Source organism: Siphateles boraxobius, unplaced genomic scaffold (assembly GCF_051911475.1).
Source record: "Siphateles boraxobius isolate OS27281-9 unplaced genomic scaffold, OSU_SipBor_1 8, whole genome shotgun sequence".
NCBI lineage: Eukaryota > Metazoa > Chordata > Actinopteri > Cypriniformes > Leuciscidae > Siphateles > Siphateles boraxobius.
This window is the reverse complement of record NW_027509208.1, coordinates 29,265,122-29,289,031: the sequence shown is the minus strand read 5'-3', so window position 1 is coordinate 29,289,031 and position 23,910 is coordinate 29,265,122. Positions and strand designations below refer to the sequence as shown.

At 40.7% G+C, this 23,910-nt stretch overlaps 7 non-coding genes across 7 annotated transcripts; all 7 read left to right on the top strand.

Annotated features, from left to right (window-relative positions):
* Positions 1-5,034: 5,034 nt before the first annotated feature.
* On the top strand, positions 5,035-5,245 carry LOC143729983 (small nucleolar RNA U3). Its single transcript, XR_013200227.1, has one exon. It is a non-coding gene; the product is annotated as a small nucleolar RNA U3 (small nucleolar RNA).
* A 10,315-nt stretch (positions 5,246-15,560) lies between these two features.
* Positions 15,561-15,773, top strand: LOC143729947 (small nucleolar RNA U3). Its single transcript, XR_013200194.1, has one exon. It is a non-coding gene; the product is annotated as a small nucleolar RNA U3 (small nucleolar RNA).
* Positions 15,774-16,732: 959 nt separating this feature from the next.
* On the top strand, positions 16,733-16,944 carry LOC143729986 (small nucleolar RNA U3). The gene has a single exon (XR_013200230.1). It is a non-coding gene; the product is annotated as a small nucleolar RNA U3 (small nucleolar RNA).
* Positions 16,945-18,414: 1,470 nt separating this feature from the next.
* Positions 18,415-18,630, top strand: LOC143730032 (small nucleolar RNA U3). The gene has a single exon (XR_013200270.1). It is a non-coding gene; the product is annotated as a small nucleolar RNA U3 (small nucleolar RNA).
* Positions 18,631-19,950: 1,320 nt separating this feature from the next.
* On the top strand, positions 19,951-20,164 carry LOC143729874 (small nucleolar RNA U3). The gene has a single exon (XR_013200129.1). It is a non-coding gene; the product is annotated as a small nucleolar RNA U3 (small nucleolar RNA).
* Positions 20,165-21,633: 1,469 nt separating this feature from the next.
* LOC143729926 (small nucleolar RNA U3) lies at positions 21,634-21,847 on the top strand. Its single transcript, XR_013200176.1, has one exon. It is a non-coding gene; the product is annotated as a small nucleolar RNA U3 (small nucleolar RNA).
* A 984-nt stretch (positions 21,848-22,831) lies between these two features.
* On the top strand, positions 22,832-23,043 carry LOC143730004 (small nucleolar RNA U3). The gene has a single exon (XR_013200246.1). It is a non-coding gene; the product is annotated as a small nucleolar RNA U3 (small nucleolar RNA).
* Positions 23,044-23,910: the final 867 nt, after the last annotated feature.

The following is a 23,910-nucleotide window of genomic DNA, read 5'->3' as shown; positions in this document are numbered from 1 at the left end:
CTACTCATCGTCATTCGCATAAATGAAGCCGGACTATTGCACAGACCTTGTGGCATACGATTGTACTCATGTAATCCAAGTGGGGTGGTGAATGCTGTGTATTTTTTATCCTCCTCATGCATGGGAATGTTATAGAAGCCGGAGGTCAAGTCCATAGTGCTAAAATAGACATTTCCGCCCAGAGCTGCAAGACAATCTGATTGATGCGGGAGTGGGTGTGCGTCTTTTAGAGTCCTGGCATTAAGCAACCTAAAGTCAGTGCAAATTCTCAGACTGCCATCCTTTTTCCATACCATGACCAATGGTGATGCAAATTCACTGATGGATTTCCTTATTATGCCTTGATTCTCCATCTCCGTCAAGACCTGCCTCAGGTTTTGGTAATGAGCTGGTGGAACTCTCCGGTAAGGAAGGCGGAATGGTCGTTCATCCATCAGACGGATATGATGAGAGAAGCCCTTCGCCTCACCACAATCTAATGCATGTTTTGAAAAAACGTCATTATAGCTAACTAAAAGCTGAACTAACTCTCTTTTGGTAGAATGACTGATTGGGCACGAACTGAGGTCTATATCTTTCAAGCCAACTTCTGCAAGTTGCTTCCCAAAATCTTCACTGTCTGCTTCTAGATAACTGATTACTTGTTCACTAGCCTCAACATGACTGGAGTTTTGGAAAACTCTAAAATCCTCAGCAGCGATACAGGGCGACACATCAGCTAACTTGCAATTCCTCTTCAAAGTCACAGGGCGATCAGAAAGATTCACTATCTTCATGGGGACGTATCTGTCACCCCACATGGGTGTAACCACCCGACCAAACAGAATATTTCGCGGCACGGATCTTGAAGATGTAGGTTCAACAACCACTGTACTTCCGGGGGACATAGGGGTGTTGATCGGCAGTCTGCCACATACAAGATGTTCATGTCTAGCCAAGAGTGTTACAGCTTGTGTCAACTTCACAGTCCCGATCTTGTTAGGAGTATCGACACCCTGCCATCTTGTCAACCCTGCCATCATATCAAGAAATTGAGAAGCGTCAGGAGACAACGACATATCACAGGCCTGAGTGGTCACCTTCCAATAGTCGTCACTGCTCTTCATTTCATGCATGAGATACTTTATGATGTTAGATCCGAGAATGAGGTCATCTTTCTGCCCTGGGACCACAAGAATAGGAACGAAACACTGTACACCGTACACTTCTATCTCCACCTCATACACACATTTAGGGTGAGTCTGATGACCCCCACAGCCAATCAGAATGACTTGCTCCTTTAACTGCTTGCCTGTAGTGATTACATTTTCTTCAATAACCTTAGATACTGTTGCTTCATTTACTGTACAAGCCATGGAGCCGGAGTTTAATATTCCCTTGACTCTGAATGTCTTATTCACGATTACTGGAGCATAGAATAATTCACTAAATAGTTAAATTCTTTGTGAATTCTGCAGAACTACTTGAATCCCTTCTGATTGAGATGTGTGCTCATACCATTGCTCCCAATCATCATCATATTTTTTGTTGAGGGTTTGATTTTGTTCACCCGCACATTCCCTCTTCCATATGCAGGCTTGTTAGTTTAACGGTGGTTGTTCCTGGCTTGAATGCATACCGGGACCACTGGTTCCAGATCCTGCCTTACGACACTCTCTCTTCCAATGTCCTGCTTTGAAGCAATACAAACACAACCCATCTCGCCTGCAATGCATGGTAGTAGAGTGGTCAGTCGCTTTGCAAACTTTGCATGGCTTTCGAAAGACTGGAATCCGCTTGACATGTATGGTGCCTTAAGTGCTGCTTGATGGTTCTGCTTTAACACACGATCAAGTTGAGCTATGAGACTCTGAATGCTGACATCATCAGACGATATGCCAACATCACTCACAGCGTCCATTTGGCTTTGTGGTCTCATTGAATCTCCCACCAGAGTTGATTCATCAATTGCAGCAGCCTGGACGTTTGCAGAAACATATCTCTCAGCACCTGAACGTTTCGATCTGGCTCGCTGCTGCTGAATCTTCAGTTGTGTCTGGTGATCATCGAGGCGTTCCTGAATTTCACTAGCTTTCCACTTGTCAGCAGTTTTGAACTTGAGCACTGCAGAAAGAGCTGGGTCAGGGCAGTGCTTAACGAACATCATGGTTACCTCTTTACTTGGATCTTCAAGGTTGCGTCCCTGCCTCTTCAAACACTCCTCTGCCACGTCAACAGCTTTATTCAAGCGAATCCAGTAATCCATCGCGTTTTCTCCCACTGTGGGTAGGGTGCTGTAGAAATCAGCGAGTGGCATTGAAGAATACGTCAGTTCACTAAAGTGTTGCTTTAGTATATCAATAATAACTCTTGGGTCTTCACCAGATTTTAATGATGGGTTACTGCGTAATGTGATTTTGATTATGTCTTGACATAATCTCCTGAGCCTGTTCTCCTGTCGGCACACCTCTCTTTCTTAAATAGAGGTCAATCTGCTCTTCCCACTCGTGGATAGAAAGTTTATCTGTGCTATCGCCACGAAAGCTTGGTGGCTCTCTCACATCAGGTTGCTTCACCAATTTTACACCAGTCATAGTTAGTGAATGAGGATCAGTAGAAAGTGGTTCTAAACCTACATTTTGGCTGCTAGTCATTCTCTCCTCATTCTCACTTCCCATCTTTAACTGTGCTGAAATGGACTGTCCTATTTCATGTGCTAACTGTGTAATGAGGTTGCATAAATCAGCAGAAGTTGTTTCTGGCTATGGAGCCTGTCTATCAGTTTGTATGCGTGTGGAGCAAAACACTGGAGAGTCAGCGATACCTGCAGCTCCAGGAGTGTGAGCCATATCCCCAAAGAACTGCCCTCTCGCCCTCTTTTTTTTTTTTTTTTTTTTTTTTTCGGTGTATTATAATACTCAGTCTTTGTACCTCTCTCTCCAGCAGATTAGACCGGAAAAGAATTCAAACCAGTCCATAGAACAAAGTATGCGGTACTCATAAAACATCCGGCGGTCAATCTGACCTCGATTCTCCTGGATATCCGGGTCACGGCACCAATGTAGCCGGTTCGGGCTCGCGTGTCTCTGCTATTACGACTCGGCTACCCCTCTGCGTTGTGTTGTGTTGTGTGATGAATAAAGACTGAAGTCGAATCGCTGGTTCAGAGGTTCTTTATCGGCATGAATTGAAAAATGCAGTAATTATTTGTTGCATTCAATATAGTGTGGTTTTAATCAGCCTTCTCCTCGCTCCGCTCAGACCTCCGGCGGACTGAAGCGAGCTCACAATGTACAATCTCATTTACAGTAATAAAAAATACAAAGAAAATAGTAATAATTAATATAACATCAGGTGTATCAACAATATACAATATATATATATATATATATATATATATATATATATATATATATATATATTTCTCTGAATATACATTGACACTAATCAAACTCATAAAATATACATCTTTAAATCACCCACATTCCAGCATTTTATATAACCAATACGGTTGAACACAAAGAAATCACAAAAACAATTTATAACCATACCTGCATGAATTGAAAAATGCAGTAATTATTTGTTGCATTCAATGTAGTGTGGTTTTAATCAGCCTTCTCCTGTCAAACATTTGAACATAGAAAAGATATCAACAGACACGCTTCACAGGCCTACTTTCACACTAACATACTAACAACGTGATACTGCATTCACTCGGTTAAACTTTCACTTATGCAGGGAAAACAGCTTCAAAAGGGAAAATCACATACTTGTACATACTCCTTTACATTTTAACAAAATCAAATCACTTAATTAGGGATTATTTTCACTTATAACACTCTTTTGAACAGGAGTGCACACATTACATACCTCGCTCCGCTCAGACCTCCCGCGGACTGAAGCGAGAGTGCGCGCAACGCGACAATGACGTAACAACTGCGACGAACGCAAAACTCAGATATATATAGAAAATTAATTATTTTCTTCTCTTACATACATATGTAACAGGAAAATTAGGATTTTGTGTGAATTTAAATTTAAAACACAAGTTATAATTAATACCCGTTACATTTGGTATTTAAGTTTCATTTTGGAATTGTTTTGTTTTTGCATCTGTAGGTCCTATGCAGTAAACTTTGTTGAAATGCGGAACTGTGTGTTGTCTAAGACAGCAGTTGCAAATAGTGGGTTTTAGAGTAAAGAGAGCTTTGGATATGTCCCCAGTTTGAGGTCAGCCATCGCAAGTTTTCTAAGAATGCAATCAACGTCAAGTTTCTGAAATGCCTAAGTTAGCAATTGTTGGTAGGTTTTTTACTTTTTCGTTGGACGACAGCTTTGTGTCGTTGATGAAGTTTCTGTGTTGCTGTTGTCGATGTTGAAGAAAGGGGTATGATCTGAGCGTTGTTTGACATTTGTGCCTTTTGAGAAAGTGGATTGTTTTAGAAGCTTTTCTGGAACGCTTTGTGGCAGTCAAATATTGGAAAGAGGAGCCCAGGACCAATGGAGAAGCTCACAGCTAGGAAAAGACATCAATCATGAACATTTCCACCTACTCACACTCGAAACTTGGAACCACCCACAGCTGTAGGCAATGATGGCCTAATGGAGGTCACCATAAAATTGAGAACTCTGCTACACTCAAGGTTAGATGGTTCGAAGGACAGAATTCTTCAGTATGAGGTGCTGAAGCACACGTTGGCCAAGAGAGAAACCAGCTGAAGAGTAAGAAGAGTTAAATGTCTACATAAAGAATTGTTAATGTGTGTGTGACTTCTATTAAAAGATTTTCTAAATATGGCTTCAACGAATGAACTACAAAGCATGAAACGGGTAGCTATGCTGCAAAAAAGTATGACATTATGGATTGTTGTTTGTATTTCACATATCTTAATAGCAGGCTTCAAAGAGATTGTGGAAGTCCTTTCTGCTTTTGGCCTCGATGTGTCCGCTAAAATGCCACGTAAACCTTAGGCCCTACAAAATTCAACTACGCAAAACTGTTTAAGAGGAGAAGCGCAGCAGAATGGAATGCCAATTGAGTTTCTATAAACTGTTAAGAGTATATTTTCAGGGATCATTTCTATAGTTCCTTGCTTGGAAATGTGTTCCGAATTGCTTGTCTCCCAACCTGTGAAGAAGAGTCATGATGCTCGTTTCTGAGCATGAATTGGGCGCAGAGCAGTGGCTTTGGTTGTGAGCTCTGTCGTTGATGAGTGTTCTATATTGCTTTTTGCAATATTGAAGAAAGGAGTATGTTCTGAGTTGTGTTTGGTATTTAACTCTCATATTGGAATTGTTTTGTTTTTGCATCTGTAGGTAGTGATGGGCAGATCGAGGCTTCGTGAAGCAATGAAACAGTTGAACCAAATGGTCCACATTGTTTCGAGGCTTCGAATCAATCTGACACCCGTCTCAACGGTGACACCTAGTGGTCACTTGCAGGTGTTGATCTGAAACAACCTTGACGAGCCATGAAAATGTGTTGTTTTTTTATTATTGTACATTTCTAATATGTGAATCTTGTAACCTATAGGCTCCTCCCTGTGCATAATGTTATTTTGGTCCTGCAAAATGAATATTAATAAAATAAATCAAGCCACAATGTCTCACTTTTTTACATATTTTTATTCAAAAATATTAAATTTTCTGCTGTGGAAGGACTTCGCCTACTTCTTTTTTTACAGATAATTTCTCCAGCCTTTGAAAAAATCCTCTCACAAGAGACACTTGTTGCTGGCATGCAAAGATATTTTTTAGCTAGGACATACAAATGAGGAAAGATTACTGCTCTCTCTTTCAAGTAAATTAGTGGATCATGAGTTCTGGGCAAATACGCATCGTTGATGTATTTTTTTACTTCCACTGTGGCATCAGCTGTAGCATTGTGCATCATCTGGGTTTGATGGATACGAGTATCAAAAAAGTTCCCATAAAATGCCCTGTGTTTCTACTGGTGTTGATGGTGATGGTGATGGTGATGATGTTGATGGTGATGGATACATCTATGCATACCTTGCTTAGATGGCCCAGCAGTGTCAGTAGCAGGCCTAGGTACAGGGGGAATGCCATCCTCTGCACCCTGCAAAATGGCAGGATGAGTGCTCCTCAAATGGCGCATCATGGATGATGTATTGTTGCAGTAGGTGAGCTGCCGATCACAATACACACATCTCACTTTATTTGGGGTTTCTAAATGGAAATGCTCCCACACCACAGATGTACGGCATCTCTTCTGGGGAGCCTCCATTTTATTTATCTATCCAAATCTATCTAGATATGTATCTCTAATCTATCTATGTAATTAGATATATGTATCTACAATCTATCATTTAGATATGTATATATATATAATATGTATCTATAATATATGTATTTAGACATGTATCTATAAATGTATCTATAATATATGTATTTATATATGTAGGCTATCTTTAATCAATCTATCTATCTATCTATCTATCTATCTATCTATCTATCTATCTATCTATCTATCTATCTATCTATCTATCTATCTATCTATCTATCTATCTATCTATCTATTAATCTAGCTGTCTATATATATTTATATCTATGTATCTATTAATGTGTCACTATATGTATACTCTGTGTCTCTAGCCTATCAGTCAATGTGTTGTGTAAATTTAAATGTAAGCCTAAATATAACTAAACAAATCGCACTATAAATGTCACTATATCACCAAAAATCCACTATCTCAAAATCAAACTCCTCTCACAAAACCCCACGAGGTCAATATGCGTTGATTTCACTTTTATACAGATGTGCGATTGTGTGGTCTGTTTCCGACCATGTCAATCAAACGCTGATTCGGCGGATCACACCTGATGAAACATTTAGTGAAACACTTCGAGGCTTCGATTGGCCATAGTCACGTGACATGGGTGTTTTGAATCACGCTTCGAATCAGTATTTCGAAACATCTGCGCTTCGGGATCTCGCAAAGCTTCGGAACGACTGTTTCGGGTCAGCCATCCCTATCTGTAGGTCCTATGCAGCAAACTTTGTTGAAATGCAGAACTGTATGTTGTGTAAGACAGCAGTTGCAAAAAGTGGGTTTTAGAGTGTAGGGTATGGACCAATCAGACACATACTAAGTATTCATTATATACAAAGGTTTATGAAACTCCTCACACAGCCCAAATGAACAAACACAAGGGCAGAAACAGTGTCATGTTACAGGGCATGATAAGGAGATTTTACGACCTCCGAGGAATGTGGCCACATACTCAAGAGAGAGACTATGAAACAGAAACCCTCTTTAAAACAGACTTTGCTGCATTAATCATAGACTAACTGATCTATAAATGAACATGCATAAAACTGTGAAAGAAACAAAGTGTACACAAAGTGTAAATGGTTTACTGTCTCGTGTACTGTTAGGTATATATTATGGTATGTATCCTGGTATACAACCAACTAACGATCAATGTAACCTCACCTGTATCATGCCTCCTACCTAATTAATCCTCATTTAATGACTCACACTTTGATGTACATCACCTTCTTCTAGAATGCAGTGTGGATGCGTTATAGCTATCTGAGCATTAATGAAGGTATAATCATGCTAGGGACAAAGATCCGTAAATCAACTAAGAGCCACTTTCCCTCTCAGACATGTCACCTTTCTGATTGGTCGAGTTCAACCCTTAGGGGAGGATCTTTTCCAGGCCTTATTAGAGACAGTCCACATGTGACCTCTCTCTCTTAGTTCTTTCATCCAGCCGCAACACTGCTCTGGTGATCCTGGGGAACCCCCTCCCCCTCCACGGGGGCCCCAGGGCCCGGCAGGCCTCGATCCAACTAGATATGGGCTCAGACAGGAGAGAGAAGACTCTCTCACAAAGAACCAAGGACAATCTCAGGAGTTTTGGAACAAAGACTCCAACCAACAACGACTCCAATCACTCACTCTTCCGACTTCCTCACTTCTCCTGGGTGCTCGCCATGGCCTCAACAGGGCCCAGGCCCTGACCAAACCAGTCGTGTGTTCCTGGAGAAAGAGAACTCTCAACCAACTTCCACTTGACACTGCCGGAACCATCAACGACTTAAATTTTCAACAACTTCAAGAATTGTTCCCACTACAAATCTAAGTATTCAATTCAATGAAATGTGAAAATGAAATTCTGATGGTTCTTCTCATAGACCCTCTCCCTCTTAATAAAACTTGTAAATAATATGTATTTGGTTCTGTTTTGTTTGCAATACAAGTCACTTTACGATCACGGTTTTTGCTACTGGCTCAAAGTACTGTACAGGCGAAGAAATAATTATTCTTCTGTGTACAGGCGAAGAAATAATTATACTTCTGTGGCCATGGAAGATACCCTTTTCACTCAAGGTTAGATGGTTTGAAGGACAGTATCCTTCAGTATGAGGTGCTGAAGCACACGTTGGCCAAGAGAGAAACCAGCTGAAGAGTAAGCAGACAAAGTTAGACTTGCAAAATCTTCTTTAATGATGTTGCCTTTCTTCAGTTCTGTCTTCCCCCTTTAAGGTGGCCTAGCGTTGTAACAGATGTGGTGAACAAAGCCCGGTTTGTTGATACCACAGCCCGGGAGGAACCTAAGTACTAGTTTAAATTCCTAAGTTCTTGGCTAAATAAAAGATCATTTCTGTTAACCCGGCTCCCGTCTCTCTTGTGGTTGTGTTTTGTGGCAGCTTAAACCTCTCCTCGTCTTGGGGCCCGTGTCACAGCGTCCTTTGTATAAAGCAAACGTTGTCTCATCCAAGATACAATACCACATCACTGGTACTTTGAACTTTCAGCATATTTGTTTTACATTGATGTCACCTGAATGTAAAATAAGTTATGGGACCATAAAGACAAATGAAAAAATAAATCGGAAATTGAATCACTCAAATATTTATTGAAATCACACACAAATAAATAAAAGCTAATCAAATTTCCTCTCGAAAACAGTTTGTTCATGTCTTTGGAGTCCTGGAGCACAGGAATAAACATTATAACTTGTACAGAACCAAAACTATTTACTTTTTTCCAAAAGAAGTCCAGGCGTTTTGGGCCTCATGAAATTCACTGGTCCCAAGCCTCAAAACAGTTCCTATCAGCAATCACAAAGAGGGCCACATCACAGGCTTTGCATTTCTATTTTATTTATTATATTCTTTTTATACTTTTATACTACATTTATACTACTATAATACTTTTTTACAGTAAATAAATAAATGGCACTTCAGCTGGGTCTGTCCTGGTAATCTAGTTTCTCATCTGTCAAAAAGCTCTGTTCTCCTGAAAATCCATCATCCTGCATGGCATCAAAAAAGGCCAGCGCTCGATTTACATCCATTTCTCTGTGTTTCTCTGTGAAACGCACGTCTCCGTGCGTCTCTCTCTCTCCACTATATCAGAACTTGGTTCGTGCGTAATGACGCACACCAATGTTTAAGACGGATCAGCCTGTAATTGGTCAAAAACCATCACGTGTTATCCAAAACGGCAGCTCGCATCGAGTTAGCGGCAAAAATGACGGAATATTTATAAATTATGGACTTCAAGTGTATCAAAGTTGGAAATAAACGTTTGGATTTATTGCTGAAAAACTCCGAAAGGATGCACAAGTTCCAGGCTGGATAGAAAACCTTCTGTAAAGGCTAGAAAGACACCAAAGACAATATCCAAGACGTGATGGCTAGCTTGTTAGCTTTCTGCTGGAAAAAAACGGTAAGAAAATTGATAAATCTGTCATCGAATAATATAAATATTTATCGGAGGTGACATGTGGCGTCGTCTACGATGCCGTCGGTCTCTGAGGGTTAAAATAAAATCCATGTGGCTGTATGACTCTGACTTTTCCTAAATATGTGTATATTATATTCTGACACTGTTATTTTATTAAAATCAGAAAACACAAAACAGTTCTGAGTATTTCTACCTAGAATGGCCATGGCGGTCATTTTGACCGGACGCATTAGATATCATAAAACTTCCGCTACATTTCCCGCCTCTGTAATGAGTGTCCCCGTTGCATAGCAACGATTTGGCTTTTTTTGTTCACGCTATTCCGACGCTAATAAATATTATACATTTGAGCTAACAAAATGTCATCAAAAAGAACAATGACAGCCACAGAGGTTTTAGCCATGCTTAGAATGCTTGACGATGAGGAGTCTGATGGAGGAGCAGATACGGATAGGGACAGCGATGTCTCTTGGTCCCTGGACAGTTCATCCAGCGCTGAGAGTGATTCAGATAATGAATTCATTCCCCGTCGAAAAGAGCCGGCTGGACATCTCCGATCCTGGAACTGACCTTGTTCCATCGGATAATATTCCAGGTATATTTCTCTTCGCTATCTTTTTATACTTTGCGAGGCAGACTAGCTCAATAATCGTTGTAACGTAACTTCAAAGTAAAGTTATCCATCTCTAACTACCTAATGTAGGCTATAGCTTTACCGATCGGATCGGTTATCATATTAATTTTCCCCTCACACACCCACCACTGTTACCAAGGCAAACACGCAACTTTCCTGATGACCGATCCAGTCATTCACATTTTTACGTCAGGCACACACCTCCACCGGCACACACACCTTTTCATTATTATTATTATTCTATTGCTATTATTATTTGTCAGGCTATTAGAAATCATATGGGCTTATTAGTCCTATCAAGATTATGATTTCATGAACTAAAAAATAATTAGTCTGTTCTGTTCTTTTTTTTTTCTTTATCTTTTTTTTTGGGAAATAAGGCAAAATCCTGATCCATCAAATGTGCCTTCTGTGCCAAGACAACGCAGTCCGCAACGAGATGACGAGCCTGGCCCAATAAACCCACTTTCAGCCCAAAGGCATGAAACGGCGAGAGACGGCACAGTGTGGACCTATGTAAAGTTGGGTGAAGACAGAGGAAGGCGACAATGCCAAAATGTAATAACAGAAGCGGCAGGCCCCACAGCGCACGCCAAGCGCAATATTGAAGATGCCCTTACAGCTTTTTTGTGTTTGGTGGATGATGGCATGCTGAAACACATCAGGGACTGCACTGTGGCTGAGGCCCATCGAGTCAAGGAGGACAACCTATGGGACATGACAGTTGAAGAGCTAAAAGCCTTCATTAGTTTAATTTACATTCGTGGTGCGCAAGGTGTAAAAGGGATGGATTTGGCGACTTTTTGGTCAGCCGAGTGGCGCTGCGCTTTTTTCAAGGAGACCATGTCCCGAAACAGGTTTCAGGAAATAATGCGATTCCTTCGTTTCGACAGAAGGGAAACCCGACGCACACGCCTGCGAGACAAGTTTGCCCTTATGAGTGATGTTTGGGATAAATTTGTCCAAAACTGCATCACCTGCTACAAGCCTGGTGCCGACATCACTGTGGATGAGCAGCTATTCCCTACAAAATCAAGGTGCAGTTTCACACAGTATATTGCAAACAAACCGGACAAATTCGGAATCAAATTCTGGCTTGGTGCCGATGTCGACACCAAATATATGGTAAACGGTGCGCCTTATCTGGGCAAAGACGAGACGAGAAGGCCAGGTCAACGACTTGCAGACAGTGTGGTGCTGAAAATGGTCGAGCCATACCTGGGGAAGGGAAGAAACGTCACCACCGACAATTTTTTACTTCTTTTGAATGGGCAAAGGCACTTCAGGCCAAGAAAACCAGCTTGGTTGACACGGTAAACAAGAGCAGACGAGAGCTCCCCCCGTGCATAAAGGCGCAAATGCCGCTGTTCAGCACAGAGGTGCTGAAATGTGGCGATGCAACACTGTACGTGTATCAGGGCAAAAAAAAAAAGAATGTCTGCATCCTCAGCACTGTCCACACAGCTGTTGGCATCACAAGTGGCCAGAAAAGAAAGCCAGAGACGTTAACATACTACAACAAGACCAAGGTAGGAGTAGACGTTGTAGATCAAATGGCTAGAAAATATTCAGTAAAAGCACCCTCCCGTAGATGGCCAGTAGCTGTTTTCTATAACATCCTCGACCTGGCTGCAATCAACGCACACATATTGTTCAAGAAGTGCACAAATGAGCAAGTTTCACGGAGGGACTTCATCATGCGACTGGCGAGCGAACTTCGCTCCGACCACATGGGATCAAAAACCTCACAGCTGGTAGTGCGAGAGCCAGCACCCGGGCAGGAGCAGCAGCAGATGGAGAAAAGGCGGCAGTGCCAAGTAAGGAGGTACTGCAAACAAAATAAAACCAAAGAGACATGTGCCAAATGTCGTAAAGTGGTGTGTGGGAGCTGCACACGAAAGGCGGTGTTTACCTGTGTGGACTGTGCATAAACGTCAGTGAATATTGCGGGGTGTTTGCACCGTTCAAATGAGCTTTGGGGAAAACTTTTCAACCTGATTTTGTTCGTTACGTTTTTTATTTATTTTTTTTGTTTACTGAAACTAATAGTTCTAAAGCAGTTTTCTTTTTTAGCTAATGTTCATTTTTTCTTAACCTGTTTTTGTGTACTGTATTGTGCTGCATACTGTCCATGAAAGTTTTTTACAGTGTTTTCAAATGTAGGTAGTGTTTTTGTTATTGTATATATGTTATAAGTTATTGTATCATAAGATTTGTTTTTATTGTACTAAGAAAATAAGAAAATATTTATCAATTAGGCTGGAAATTAAATGTTCACATTCATTTGAATTTAAATGTTGTGTCCTGATCTTTATTATTACCTATCGTAACATTGTAAATCCATTTAGTTTTAGATTTATTATTGATTATTGAACTTATTTACAAACAGGGCTGTACTAAACAGCTTTGACGTTTCCTAACTTTTTTCATGTCTATTCATGTGGTAAGTGCGGTGAAAAAAACATTTTTTGACGCAAAACTTTCCTCACATAGAGAGGCAGCACGTGTCGGGACAATCTTTCTTTCGTGTTTGTTTTAAGCGGTTTTAATGGCGATGACGTCATAACATGACGACAGGAATTAAATGTTTCATCGTGTGGCAGAGTGGTGCGGGAGCGGCAGCTCTATTCTATATGACATTGGGCGTAACAACAATTTATACCCACGCTCAATTCAGTTTCTTATTTCCGACTACGCCACTTGGGGAATTTCGCCCCAAGAATTTAATATCACATCTAAGCAAAGGCACGCACAGATCCTAACCACAGTTGGAGTGAGAGACATAGGTGATTGAAAACATATATATTTTATTAATTGTTAAAAGACAGTTCTTTTTCTATAAAAGGCGTTGACCAGCAATCACTCTCTTCAATTCACTAGGTTCTAGAGTGGGCGACAGGGAAACCTGGGCATACCCAAGGGCAGTCTCGAGGTATCACATCTATGAAGAATACTCTATTCAGTGCACACACACCAGCACAGCACACACTCCACGACTCAGGTCAGAAAAGACCACGACACACAGTTAGGACCCCTACCACCTAATTGCCCCCTCATCTGCCCCCGGATGCCCATGCCCTGCCAACAAACAACAGAAAAAAAAGGACATTAAAGAGCAGTGTTATACAAAAAAAATAACAACAAATCACATAAATTCAGCAATACAATTCAACCACAAAAAAATATATATAAATTCACTAATACAATAATTTTCAAAAATACTCGGTCTCGACTAGTTAAAGAAATAAACCAAAAAAAATAAACAAACTCAAAACATATCACAAATACAGAGTCATCCCTCGCTGAAAACCGTTCACTTGAAATGGCTCATTGAATGGCTCACTTAGAACGATTCACTTGAAATGGCTCACTTGAATGGCCCGCTTAGGACGGTTCACTTGAAATGGTTCACCTGAACGGTTCACTTGAACGGCCAATCGAGACGACTCACTCGCAACAAAACAACACACACAAAACAGAACCCAAACAGAACAGCAGTTGATGAGGCACAGCGCAAACAAAGTCGTATAGCGAAACACAGGGCAGATAATACTCATTCAGAAGTAGGTATCGTCCTTGTCGCATGCAACCAAGCACGCTGTCCCAGAATACCATCCCCAGACTATGCGATAGATGGAGGCAAATGTCTCCGACATGCTCGTTGGCATGAAGCACCGATAAATAGTACACTGTCTCAAATGTCCACATTCAACCCTCCAACCAAGCCCATAGACCCGCCAACAGCACCGACAGTGGATAAACAGCTTCGGCAAATTTTACGAGCAACACGTTACGCACCGGAACCCTGGCCATTGGTCAAACCTAAAACAAGTGGGAGGGGTGCTAACCCATCCTGCCACAATCGGAAAACTTAAAGAGAAGGTTCAAATGTAGTTGTGGCATGACGAAAATGACGTTTAGTACGGCAATATGAACGTCAAAGTATGAGCAGTCAGAATGACCGCAATTGTCGTTCTAGTAGTTATGGAATTCCGGTAGTTCTAGTGTTAAAAGATTTTCTAAATTTGGCTTCGACGAATGAACTACAAAGCATGAAACGGGTAGCTATGCTGCAAAAAAGTATGACATTATGGATTGTTTTTTGTATTCCACATATCTTAACAGTAGGCTTCAAAAAGATTGTGGAAGTCCTTTCTGCTTTTGCCTCCGATGTGTATGCTAAAATGTCACGTAAACTTTAGCGCCTACAAAATTCAACTACGCAAAACCATTTTAGAGGAGAAGCGCAGCAGAATGGTGAAGGGGGTGGATTGGAATCCACTGCTGCTTCAATGTATATGTAATGATTGATTATAATTAAGGTATTAAGCAATATTTTTCCTTCTAAATATCAAATGAGTTGAATGACTTCTCTGGAGATTTTACTTTATTTATATAAGTTAGCAGTGTGATTACTGAAATGTTCTTTTCATGTATTCTTTAATGTCTGTATTTGATATCTGAATGCAGGGCTTGCTTGTTTAACCCAGCTTCCAGAAATGAAATAGAGACTTGTTTTGTATTTGAGAAAGGTCTTCAATGTGTTAAAACATATAGGGGTCATTGAAGCCAATAGTTTAAGGGGCCATTTCTTTGTTAAAGCCTTTCTTTCCAGTTAGACTAAAGTTTAGCTATCCTTGAGAGAAAGAACGCATTATCTTGATGTTTTGAGAGGACTCTCCTGTTTATAGTGAGAGCCTGGCCAAATCCAACCTTGGAAAAGCTGTGTGTTGGTGTGTGTGTTAGTCTTCTTGGTTACAGGTTAAGGAACCACTGGCATTATTGGAGATTGACTGAGTTGTTGTTCTGGACATGCTGGCGCCCAGCAACCCAAATCTGCGACCTGGAAGGTCATGACGTGCCTAACTTCAGCTGCATAATCGATGGAGATATGCTTCAGTCTATCTGTATATCTGTGGAAAATTACTGTGTTTATCTATTTCATAGCCAATGAGAATCATTCATCCTGTAAGCAATGACGTAGCTTAGACCTTGGAAATCGTATAACTGCTGTGATCTTTGTAACTGTAAGCGGGGCGGCCTACGAACTCCTGTGCGAGTATTGAAGCTGACTTCTGCTGATGAAACTGCAAACTATCTTCAGTAAATATTTTCTTTAATTTTTTATAATTCTGACTCTGGGTCTTCATTCTTCATATCTGGTTCTGGGTCTTTAACTGTATACCCTTTACAATGGAATGCCGATTGAGTTTCTATAAACCCTTAAGACTATATTTTCAGGGATCATTTCTATAGTTCTTTGCTTGGAAATGTGCTTTGAAAGTGCTTGTCTCCCAACCCACGATGAAGAGTCATGATGCTCCTTTCTGAGTATGAATTGGGTGCAGAGCAGTGACTTTGGTTGTGAGCTCTGTGTCGTTGATGAGGTTCTGTATTGCTTTTCGCAATATTGAAGAAAGGAGTATGTTCTGAGTGGTGTTTGGTATTTAAGTCTCATTTTGGAATTGTTTGTTTTTGCATCTGTAGGTCCTATGCAGCAAACTTTGTTGAAATATGGAACTGTGTGTTGTCTAAGACAGAGGTTGCAAAAAGTGGATTTTAGAGTAAAGAGTGCTTCGGATATGTGCCCAGTTCGAGGTCAGCTATTGCAAATTTTCTTTAAATACTATCAATGTCAAGTTTCTGAAATGCCTAAGTTAGCAATTGTTGGTAGGTTTGTGACTTTTTCGTTGGACATCAGCTCTCTGCCGTTGATGAAGTTTCTGTGTTGCTGTTGTCGATGTTGAAGAAAGGGGTATGATCTGAGCGTTGTTTGACATTTGTGCCTTTTGAGAAAGTGGATTGTTTTAGAAGCTTTTCTGGAACGCTTTCTGGCAATCCAATATTGGAAAGAGGAGCCCCGGACCAATGGAGCAGCTCACGGCTTTCCACCTACTCACACTCCAAACTTGGAACCACCCACAGCTGTAGGCAATGATGGCCTAATGGAGGTCACCATAAAATTGAGAACTCTGCTACACTCAAGGTTAGATGGTTTGAAGGACAGAATCCTTCAGTATGAGGTGCTGAAGCACACGTTGGCCAAGAGAGAAACCAGCTGAAGAGTAAGAAGAGTTAAATGTCTACATAAAGAATTGTTAATGTGTGTGTGACTTCTATTAAAAGATTTTCTAAATTTGGCTTCAACGAATGAACTACAAAGAATGAAACGGGTAGCTATGCTGCAAAAAGTAAGACATTATGAATTGTTGTTTGTATTCCACATATCTTGACAGTCGGCTTCAAAGAGATTGTGGAAGTCCTTTCTGCTTTTGGCCTCGACGTGTCCGCTGAAATGTCACGTAAACTTTAGCGCCTACAAAATTCAACTACGCAAAACCATTTTATAGGAGAAGCGCAGCAGAATGGAATGCCAATTGAGTTTCTATAAACTGTTAAGAGTATATTATCAGGGATCATTTCTATAGTTCCTTGCTTGGAAATGTGTTCCGAAAGTGCTTGTCTCCCAAGCTGTGAAGAAGAGTCATGATGCTCGTTTCTGAGCATGAATTGGGCGCAGAGCAGTGGCTTTGGTTGTGAGCTCTGTCGTTGATGAGTGTTCTGTATTGCTTTTTGCAATATTGAAGAAAGGAGTATGTTCTGAGTGGTGTTTGGTATTTAAGTCTCATTTTGGAATTGTTTTGTTTTTGCATCTGTAGGTCCTATGCAGCAAACTTTGTTGAAATGCAGAACTGTGTGTTGTCTAAGACAGCAGTTGCAAAAAGTGGGTTTTAGAGTAAAGAGAGCTTTGGATATGTCCCCAGTTCGAGGTCAGCCATCGCAATTTTTTTAAGAATGCAATCAACGTCAAGTTTCTGAAATGCCTAAGTTAGCAATTGTTGGTAGGTTTTTGACTTTTTCGTTGGACGTCAGCTCTGTGTCGTTGATGAAGTTTCTGTGTTGCTGTTGTCGATGTTGAAGAAAGGGGTATGATCTGAGAGTTGTTTGACATTTGTGCCTTTTGAGAAAGTGGATTGTTTTAGAAGCTTTTCTGGAACGCTTTGTGGCAGTTCAATATTGGAAAGAGGAGCCCAGGACCAATGGAAAAGCTCACGGCTAGGAAAAGACATAAATCATGAACATTTCCACCTACTCACACTCCAAACTTGGAACCACCCACAGCTGTAGGCAATGATGGCCTAATGGAGGTCACCATAAAATTGAGAACTCTGCTACACTCAAGGTTAGATGGTTTGAAGGACAGAATCCTTCAGTATGAGGTGCTGACGCACATGTTGGCCAAGAGAGAAACCAGCTGAAGAGTAAGAAAACAGAGTTAGACTTGCAAAATCTTCTTTAATGATGTTGGCTTGCTTCAGTTCTGTCTTCCCCTTTTAAGGTGGCCTAGCGTTGTAACAGATGTGTGGGAAAAAACCCGGTTTGTTGATACCACAGCCCGGGAGGAACCTAAGTACCAGTTTAAATTCCTAAGTTCTTGGCTAAATAAAAGATAATTTCTGTTAACCCGGCTCCCGTCTCTCTTGTGGTTGTGTTTTGTGGCAGCTTAAACCTCTCCTCGTCTTGGGGCCCGAGTCACAGCATCCTTTGTATAAAGCAAACGTTGTCTCATCCAAGATACAATACCACATCACTGCAAAAACTTGAAATGTTTCCAGCGATGTGGTATTGCATCTCGGATAAGACCGCAGATATGAAAATCAGGTGTTATTGAAAAAACTGGCCTGACACGGGTTCATTTCACATTTCGATGTCAGTCATAGCATGTTTTCTAAGTGCTCAAATGACGTCAGGTTTCTGAAATGTCTAGATAAATAATTGTTAATGTGTGTGTGACTTCTATTAAAAGATTTTCTAAATGTAGCTTCAACGAATGAACTACAAAGCATGAAACGGGTAGCTATGCTGCAAAAAAGTATGACATTATGGATTGTTGTTTGTATTCCACATATCTTAACAGTCGGCTTCAAAGAGATTGTTGAAGTCCTTTCTGCTTTTGGCTCCGATGTGTGCGCTAAAATGTCACGTAAACTTTAGCGCCTACAAAATTCAACTATGCAAAACCATTTTAGAGGAGAAACGCAGCAGAATGGAATGCCGATTGTGTTTCTATTAACCGATAAGAATATATTTTCAGGGATCATTTCTATAGTTCTTTGCTTGGAAATGTGTTTCGAAAGTGCTTGTTTCCCAACCCATGATGAAGAGTCATGATGCTCCTTTCTGAGCATGAATTGGGCACAGAGCAGTGATTTTGGTTGTAAGCCCTGTGTCGTTGATGAGCGTTCTTTATTGCTTTTTGCAATATTGGAGTCAAGTCATCCTTATTTATATAGCGCTTTTAACAATGTAGATTGTTTCAAAGCAGCTTTACAGAGATAAACATATAATTTAACGTAACAGAGATTGGTTTGGTTTTATAGTGGCTCTTGAAAAATGTTTTTTCCAGCTAAAGTTAGTTTTGATTGATTCACTTCCGTCTAAATGATCATTTGTTATTAAATTAGGGGCCGCTAAGACGACACTGTTCTCTCTAAACAGACTTTAAACGTGAACCTGTGATAGACGCTGATGGCGTTCACATGCGCATTAAGAATTGATTCTATAGTTATGTGCGTTTGAATATATGTGCGCAGGTTTGTAATTCCTTACAAACCATGCCTAAACAAACTACTGTAAGATTCCAGTCTGATCACGGCCATTTGACTGGTTATATTGGGATAACAACAGTCCCCAAAACATCAATCATACTAAAGAACATAATCATATCAACAGATGCATAATAAATGAGCTAGAAAGGGAGGAACAGAAAACAAAAAAAAACTGTCAAAAATCAATTGTTTCTGAAACTTGCCAAAGGCAGACTGCAAGGCAACTAGCCAGCCACTGACAGGTCACGTGACATGCTAGAATCAGACTTGCAGCTGCCAGCCAGCCACTGACAGGTCACGTGACATTCCAGGCTCAGAATGGCAGCTGCCAGCCAGCCACTGACAGGTCGTGTGACATGCCAGTGGCGGCTCCTGCCAGCCAGCTGAAGATTGAACCCCTACTGTAAAAAAATGCGCTTTGTGAGGCACACGCGCACACATTCGCACAAACACGCCCGTGTCACAGCATCCTTTGTATAAAGCAAACGTTGTCTCATCCAAGATACCATACCACATCACTGCAAAAACTTGAAATGTTTCCAGCGATGTGGTATTGCATCTCGGATAAGACAGCAGATATGAAAATCAGGTGTTATTGAAAAAACGGGCCTGACACAGGTTCATTTCACATTTCAATGTCAGTCATAGTATGTTTTCTAAGTGCTCAAATGACGTCAGGTTTCTGAAATGTCTACATAAAGAATTGTTAATGTGTGTGTGACTTCTATTAAAAGATTTTCTAAATTTAGCTTCAACGAATGAACTACAAAGCATGAAACGGGTAGCTATGCTGCAAAAAAGTATGACATTATGGATTGTTGTTTGTATTCCACATATCTTAACAGTCGGCTTCAAAGAGATTGTGGAAGTCCTTTCTGCTTTTGGCTCCGATGTGTGCGCTAAAATGTCACGTAACCTTTAGCGCCTACAAAATTCAACTACGCAAAACCATTTTAGAGGAGAAGCGCAGCAGAATGGAATGCCGATTGAGTTTTTATTAACCGATAAGACTATATTTTCAGGAATCATTTCTATAGTTCTTTGCTTGGAAATGTGTTTCGAAATTGCTTGTCTCCCAACCCATGATGAAGAGTCATGATACTCCTTTCTGAGCATGAATTGGGCACAGAGCAGTGACTTTGGTTGTGAGCTCTGTGTTGTTGATGAGTGTTCTTTATTGCTTGTTGCAATATTGAAGAAAGGAGTATGTTCTGAGTGGTGTTTGGTATTTAAGTCTCATTTTGTAATTGTTTTGTTTTGCATCTGTAGGTACTATGCAGCAAACTTTGTTGAAATGCGGAACTGTGTGTTGTCTATGACAGCAGTTGCAAAAAGTGGGTTTTAGAGTAAAGAGTGCTTTGGATACGTGCCCAGTTTGAGGTCAGCCATTGCAAGTTTTCTAAAAATGAAATCAGCGTCAAGTTTCTGAAATGCCTAATTTAGCTATTGTTGGTAGGTTTTTGACTTTTTCGTTGGACGTCAGCTCTGTGTCGTTGATGAAGTTTCTGTGTTGCTGTTGTCGATGTGGAAGAAAGGGGTATGATCTGAGCGTTGTTTGACATTTGTGCCTTTTCAGAAAGTGGATTGTTTTAGAAGCTTTTCTGGAACGCTTTGTGGCAGTCCAATATTGGAAAGAGGAGCCCAGGACCAATGGAGAAGCTCACGGCTAGGAAAAGACATCAATCATGAACATTTCCACCTACTCACACTCCAAACTTGGAACCATCCACAGCTGTAGGCAATGATGGCCTAATGGAGGTCACCATAAAATTGAGAACTCTGCTACACTCAAGGTTAGATGGTTTGAAGGACAGAATCCTTCAGTATGAGGTGCTGAAGCACATGTTGGCCAAGAGAGAAACCAGCTGAAGAGTAAGAAGACAGAGTTAGACTTGCAAAATCTTCTTTAATGATGTTGCCTTTCTTCAGTTCTGTCTTCCCCTTTTAAGGTGGCCTAGCGTTGTAACAGATGTGTGGAACAAAGCCCGGTTTGTTGATACCACAGCCCGGAAGGAACCTAAGTGCCAGTTTAAATTCCTAGGTTCTTGGCTAAATAGAAGATCATTTCTGTTAACCCGGCCCCCGTCTCTCTTGTGGTTGTGTTTTGTGGCAGCTTAAACCTCTCCTCCTCTTGGGGCCCGAGTCAAATTATCCTTTGTATAAAGCAAACGTTGTCTCATCCAAGATACCATACAATATCACTGCAAAAACTTGAAATGTTTCCAGCGATGTGGTATTGCATCTCGGATAAGACAGCAGATATGAAAATCAGGTGTTATTGAAAAAACGGGCCTGACACGGGTTCATTTCACATTTCGATGTCAGTCATAGCATGTTTTCTAAGTGCTCAAATGACGTCAGGTTTCTGAAATGTCTACATAAAGAATTGTTAATGTGTGTGTGACTTCTATTAAAAGATATTCTAAATTTGGCTTCAACGAATGAACTACAAAGCATGAAACGGGTAGCTATGCTGCAAAAAAGTATGACATTATGGATTGTTGTTTGTATTCCACATATCTTAACAGTCGGCTTCAAAGAGATTGTGGAAGTCCTTTCTGCTTTTGGCTCCGATGTGTGCGCTAAAATGTCACGTAACGTTTAGCGCCTACAAAATTCAACTACGCAAAACCATTTTAGAGGAGCAGCGCAGCAGAATGGAATGCCGATTGAGTTTCTATAAACCGATAAGACTATATTTTCAGGAATCATTTCTATAGTTCTTTGCTTGGAAATGTGTTTCGAAAGTGCTTGTCTCCCAACCCATGATGAAGAGTCATGATACTCCTTTCTGAGCATGAATTGGGCACAGAGCAGTGACTTTGGTTGTGAGCTCTGCGTTGTTGATGAGCGTTCTTTATTGCTTTTTGCAATATTGAAGAAAGGAGTATGTTCTGAGTGGTGTTTGGTATTTAAGTCTCATTTTGGAATTGTTTTGTTTTTGCATCTGTAGATACTATGCAGCAAACTTTGTTGAAATGCGGAACTGTGTGTTGTCTATTAAGCAGTTGCAAAAAGTGGGTTTTAGAGTAAAGAGTGCTTTGGATACGTGCCCAGTTTGAGGTCAGCCATTGCAAGTTTTCTAAAAATGAAATCAACGTCAAGTTTCTGAAATGCCTAATTTAGCTATTGTTGGTAGGTTTTTGACTTTTTCGTTGGACGTAAGCTCTGTGTCGTTGATGAAGTTTCTGTGTTGCTGTTGTCGATGTGGAAGAAAGGGGTATGATCTGAGCGTTGTTTGAAATTTGTGCCTTTTGAGAAAGTGGATTGTTTTAGAAGCTTTTCTGGAACGCTTTGTGGCAGTCAAATATTGGAAAGAGGAGCCCAGGACCAATGGAGAAGCTCTAGGTTAGGAAAAGACATCAATCATGAACATTTCCACCTACTCACACTCCAAACTTGGAACCACCCACAGCTGTAGGCAATGATGGCCTAATGGAGGTCACCATAAAATTGAGAACTCTGCTACACTCAAGGTTAGATGGTTCGAAGGACATAATTCTTCAGTATGAGGTGCTGAAGCACACGTTGGCCAAGAGAGAAACCAGCTGAAGAGTAAGAAGAGTTAAATGTGTACATAAAGAATTGTTAATGTGTGTGTGACTTCTATTAAAGGTTTTCTAAATTTGGCTTCAACGAATGAACTACAAAGCATGAAACGGGTAGCTATGCTGCAAAAAAGTAAGACATTATGGATTGTTGTTTGTATTTCACATATCTTAACAGTAGGCTTCAAAGAGATTGTGGAAGTCCTTTTTGCTTTTGGCCTCGATGTGTCTGCTAAAATGTCACGTAAACTTTAGCGCCTACAAAATTCAACTACGCAAAACCATTTTAGAGGAGAAGCGTAGCAGAATGGAATGCCAATTGAGTTTCTATAAACTGTTAAGAGTATATTTTCAGGGATCATTTCTGTAGTTCCTTGTTTGGAAATGTGTTCCGAAAGTGCTTGTCTCCCAACCTGTGGAGAAGAGTCATGATGCTCGTTTCTGAGCATGAATTGAGCGCAGAGCAGTGGCTTTGGTTATGAGCTCTGTCGTTGATGAGTGTTCTGCATTGCTTTTTGCAATATTGAAGAAAGGAGTATGTTCTGAGTGGTGTTTGGTATTTAAGTCTCATTTTGGAATTGTTTTGTTTTTGCATCTGTAGGTCCTATGCAGCAAACTTTGTTGAAATGCAGAACTGTGTGTTGTCTAAGACAGCAGTTGCAAGAAGTGGGTTTTAGAGTAAAGAGAGCTTTGGATATGTCCCCGGTTCGAGGTCAGCCATCGCAAGTTTTTTAAGAATGCAATCAACGTCAAGTTTCTGAAATGCCTAAGTTAGCAATTGTTGGTAGGTTTTTGACTTTTTCGTTGGACATCAGCTCTGTGTCGTTGATGAAGTTTCTGTGTTGCTGTTGTCGATGTTGAAGAAAGGGGTATGATCTGAGCGTTGTTTGACATTTGTGCCTTTTGAGAAAGTGGATTGTTTTAGAAGCTTTTCTGGAACGCTTTGTGACAGTTCAATATTGGAAAGAGGAGCCCAGGACCAATGGAAAAGCTCACGGCTAGGAGAAGACATGAATCATGAACATTTCAACCTACTCACACTCCAAACTTGGAACCACCCACAGCTGTAGGCAATGATGGCCTAATGGAGGTCACCATAAAATTGAGAACTCTGCTACACTCAAGGTTAGATGGTTTGAAGGACAGAATCCTTCAGTATGAGGTGCTGAAGCACATGTTGGCCAAGAGAGAAACCAGCTGAAGAGTAAGAAGACAGAGTTAGACTTGCAAAATCTTCTTTAATGATGTTGCCCTTCTTCAGTTCTTTTTTGCCTTTTTATGGTGGCCTAGCGTTGTAACGGATGTGTGGAACAAAGCCCGGTTTGTTGATACAACAGCCCGGGAGGAACCTAAGTACCAGTTTAAATTCCTAAGTTCTTGGCTAAATAAAAGATAATTTCTGTTAACCCGGCTCCCGT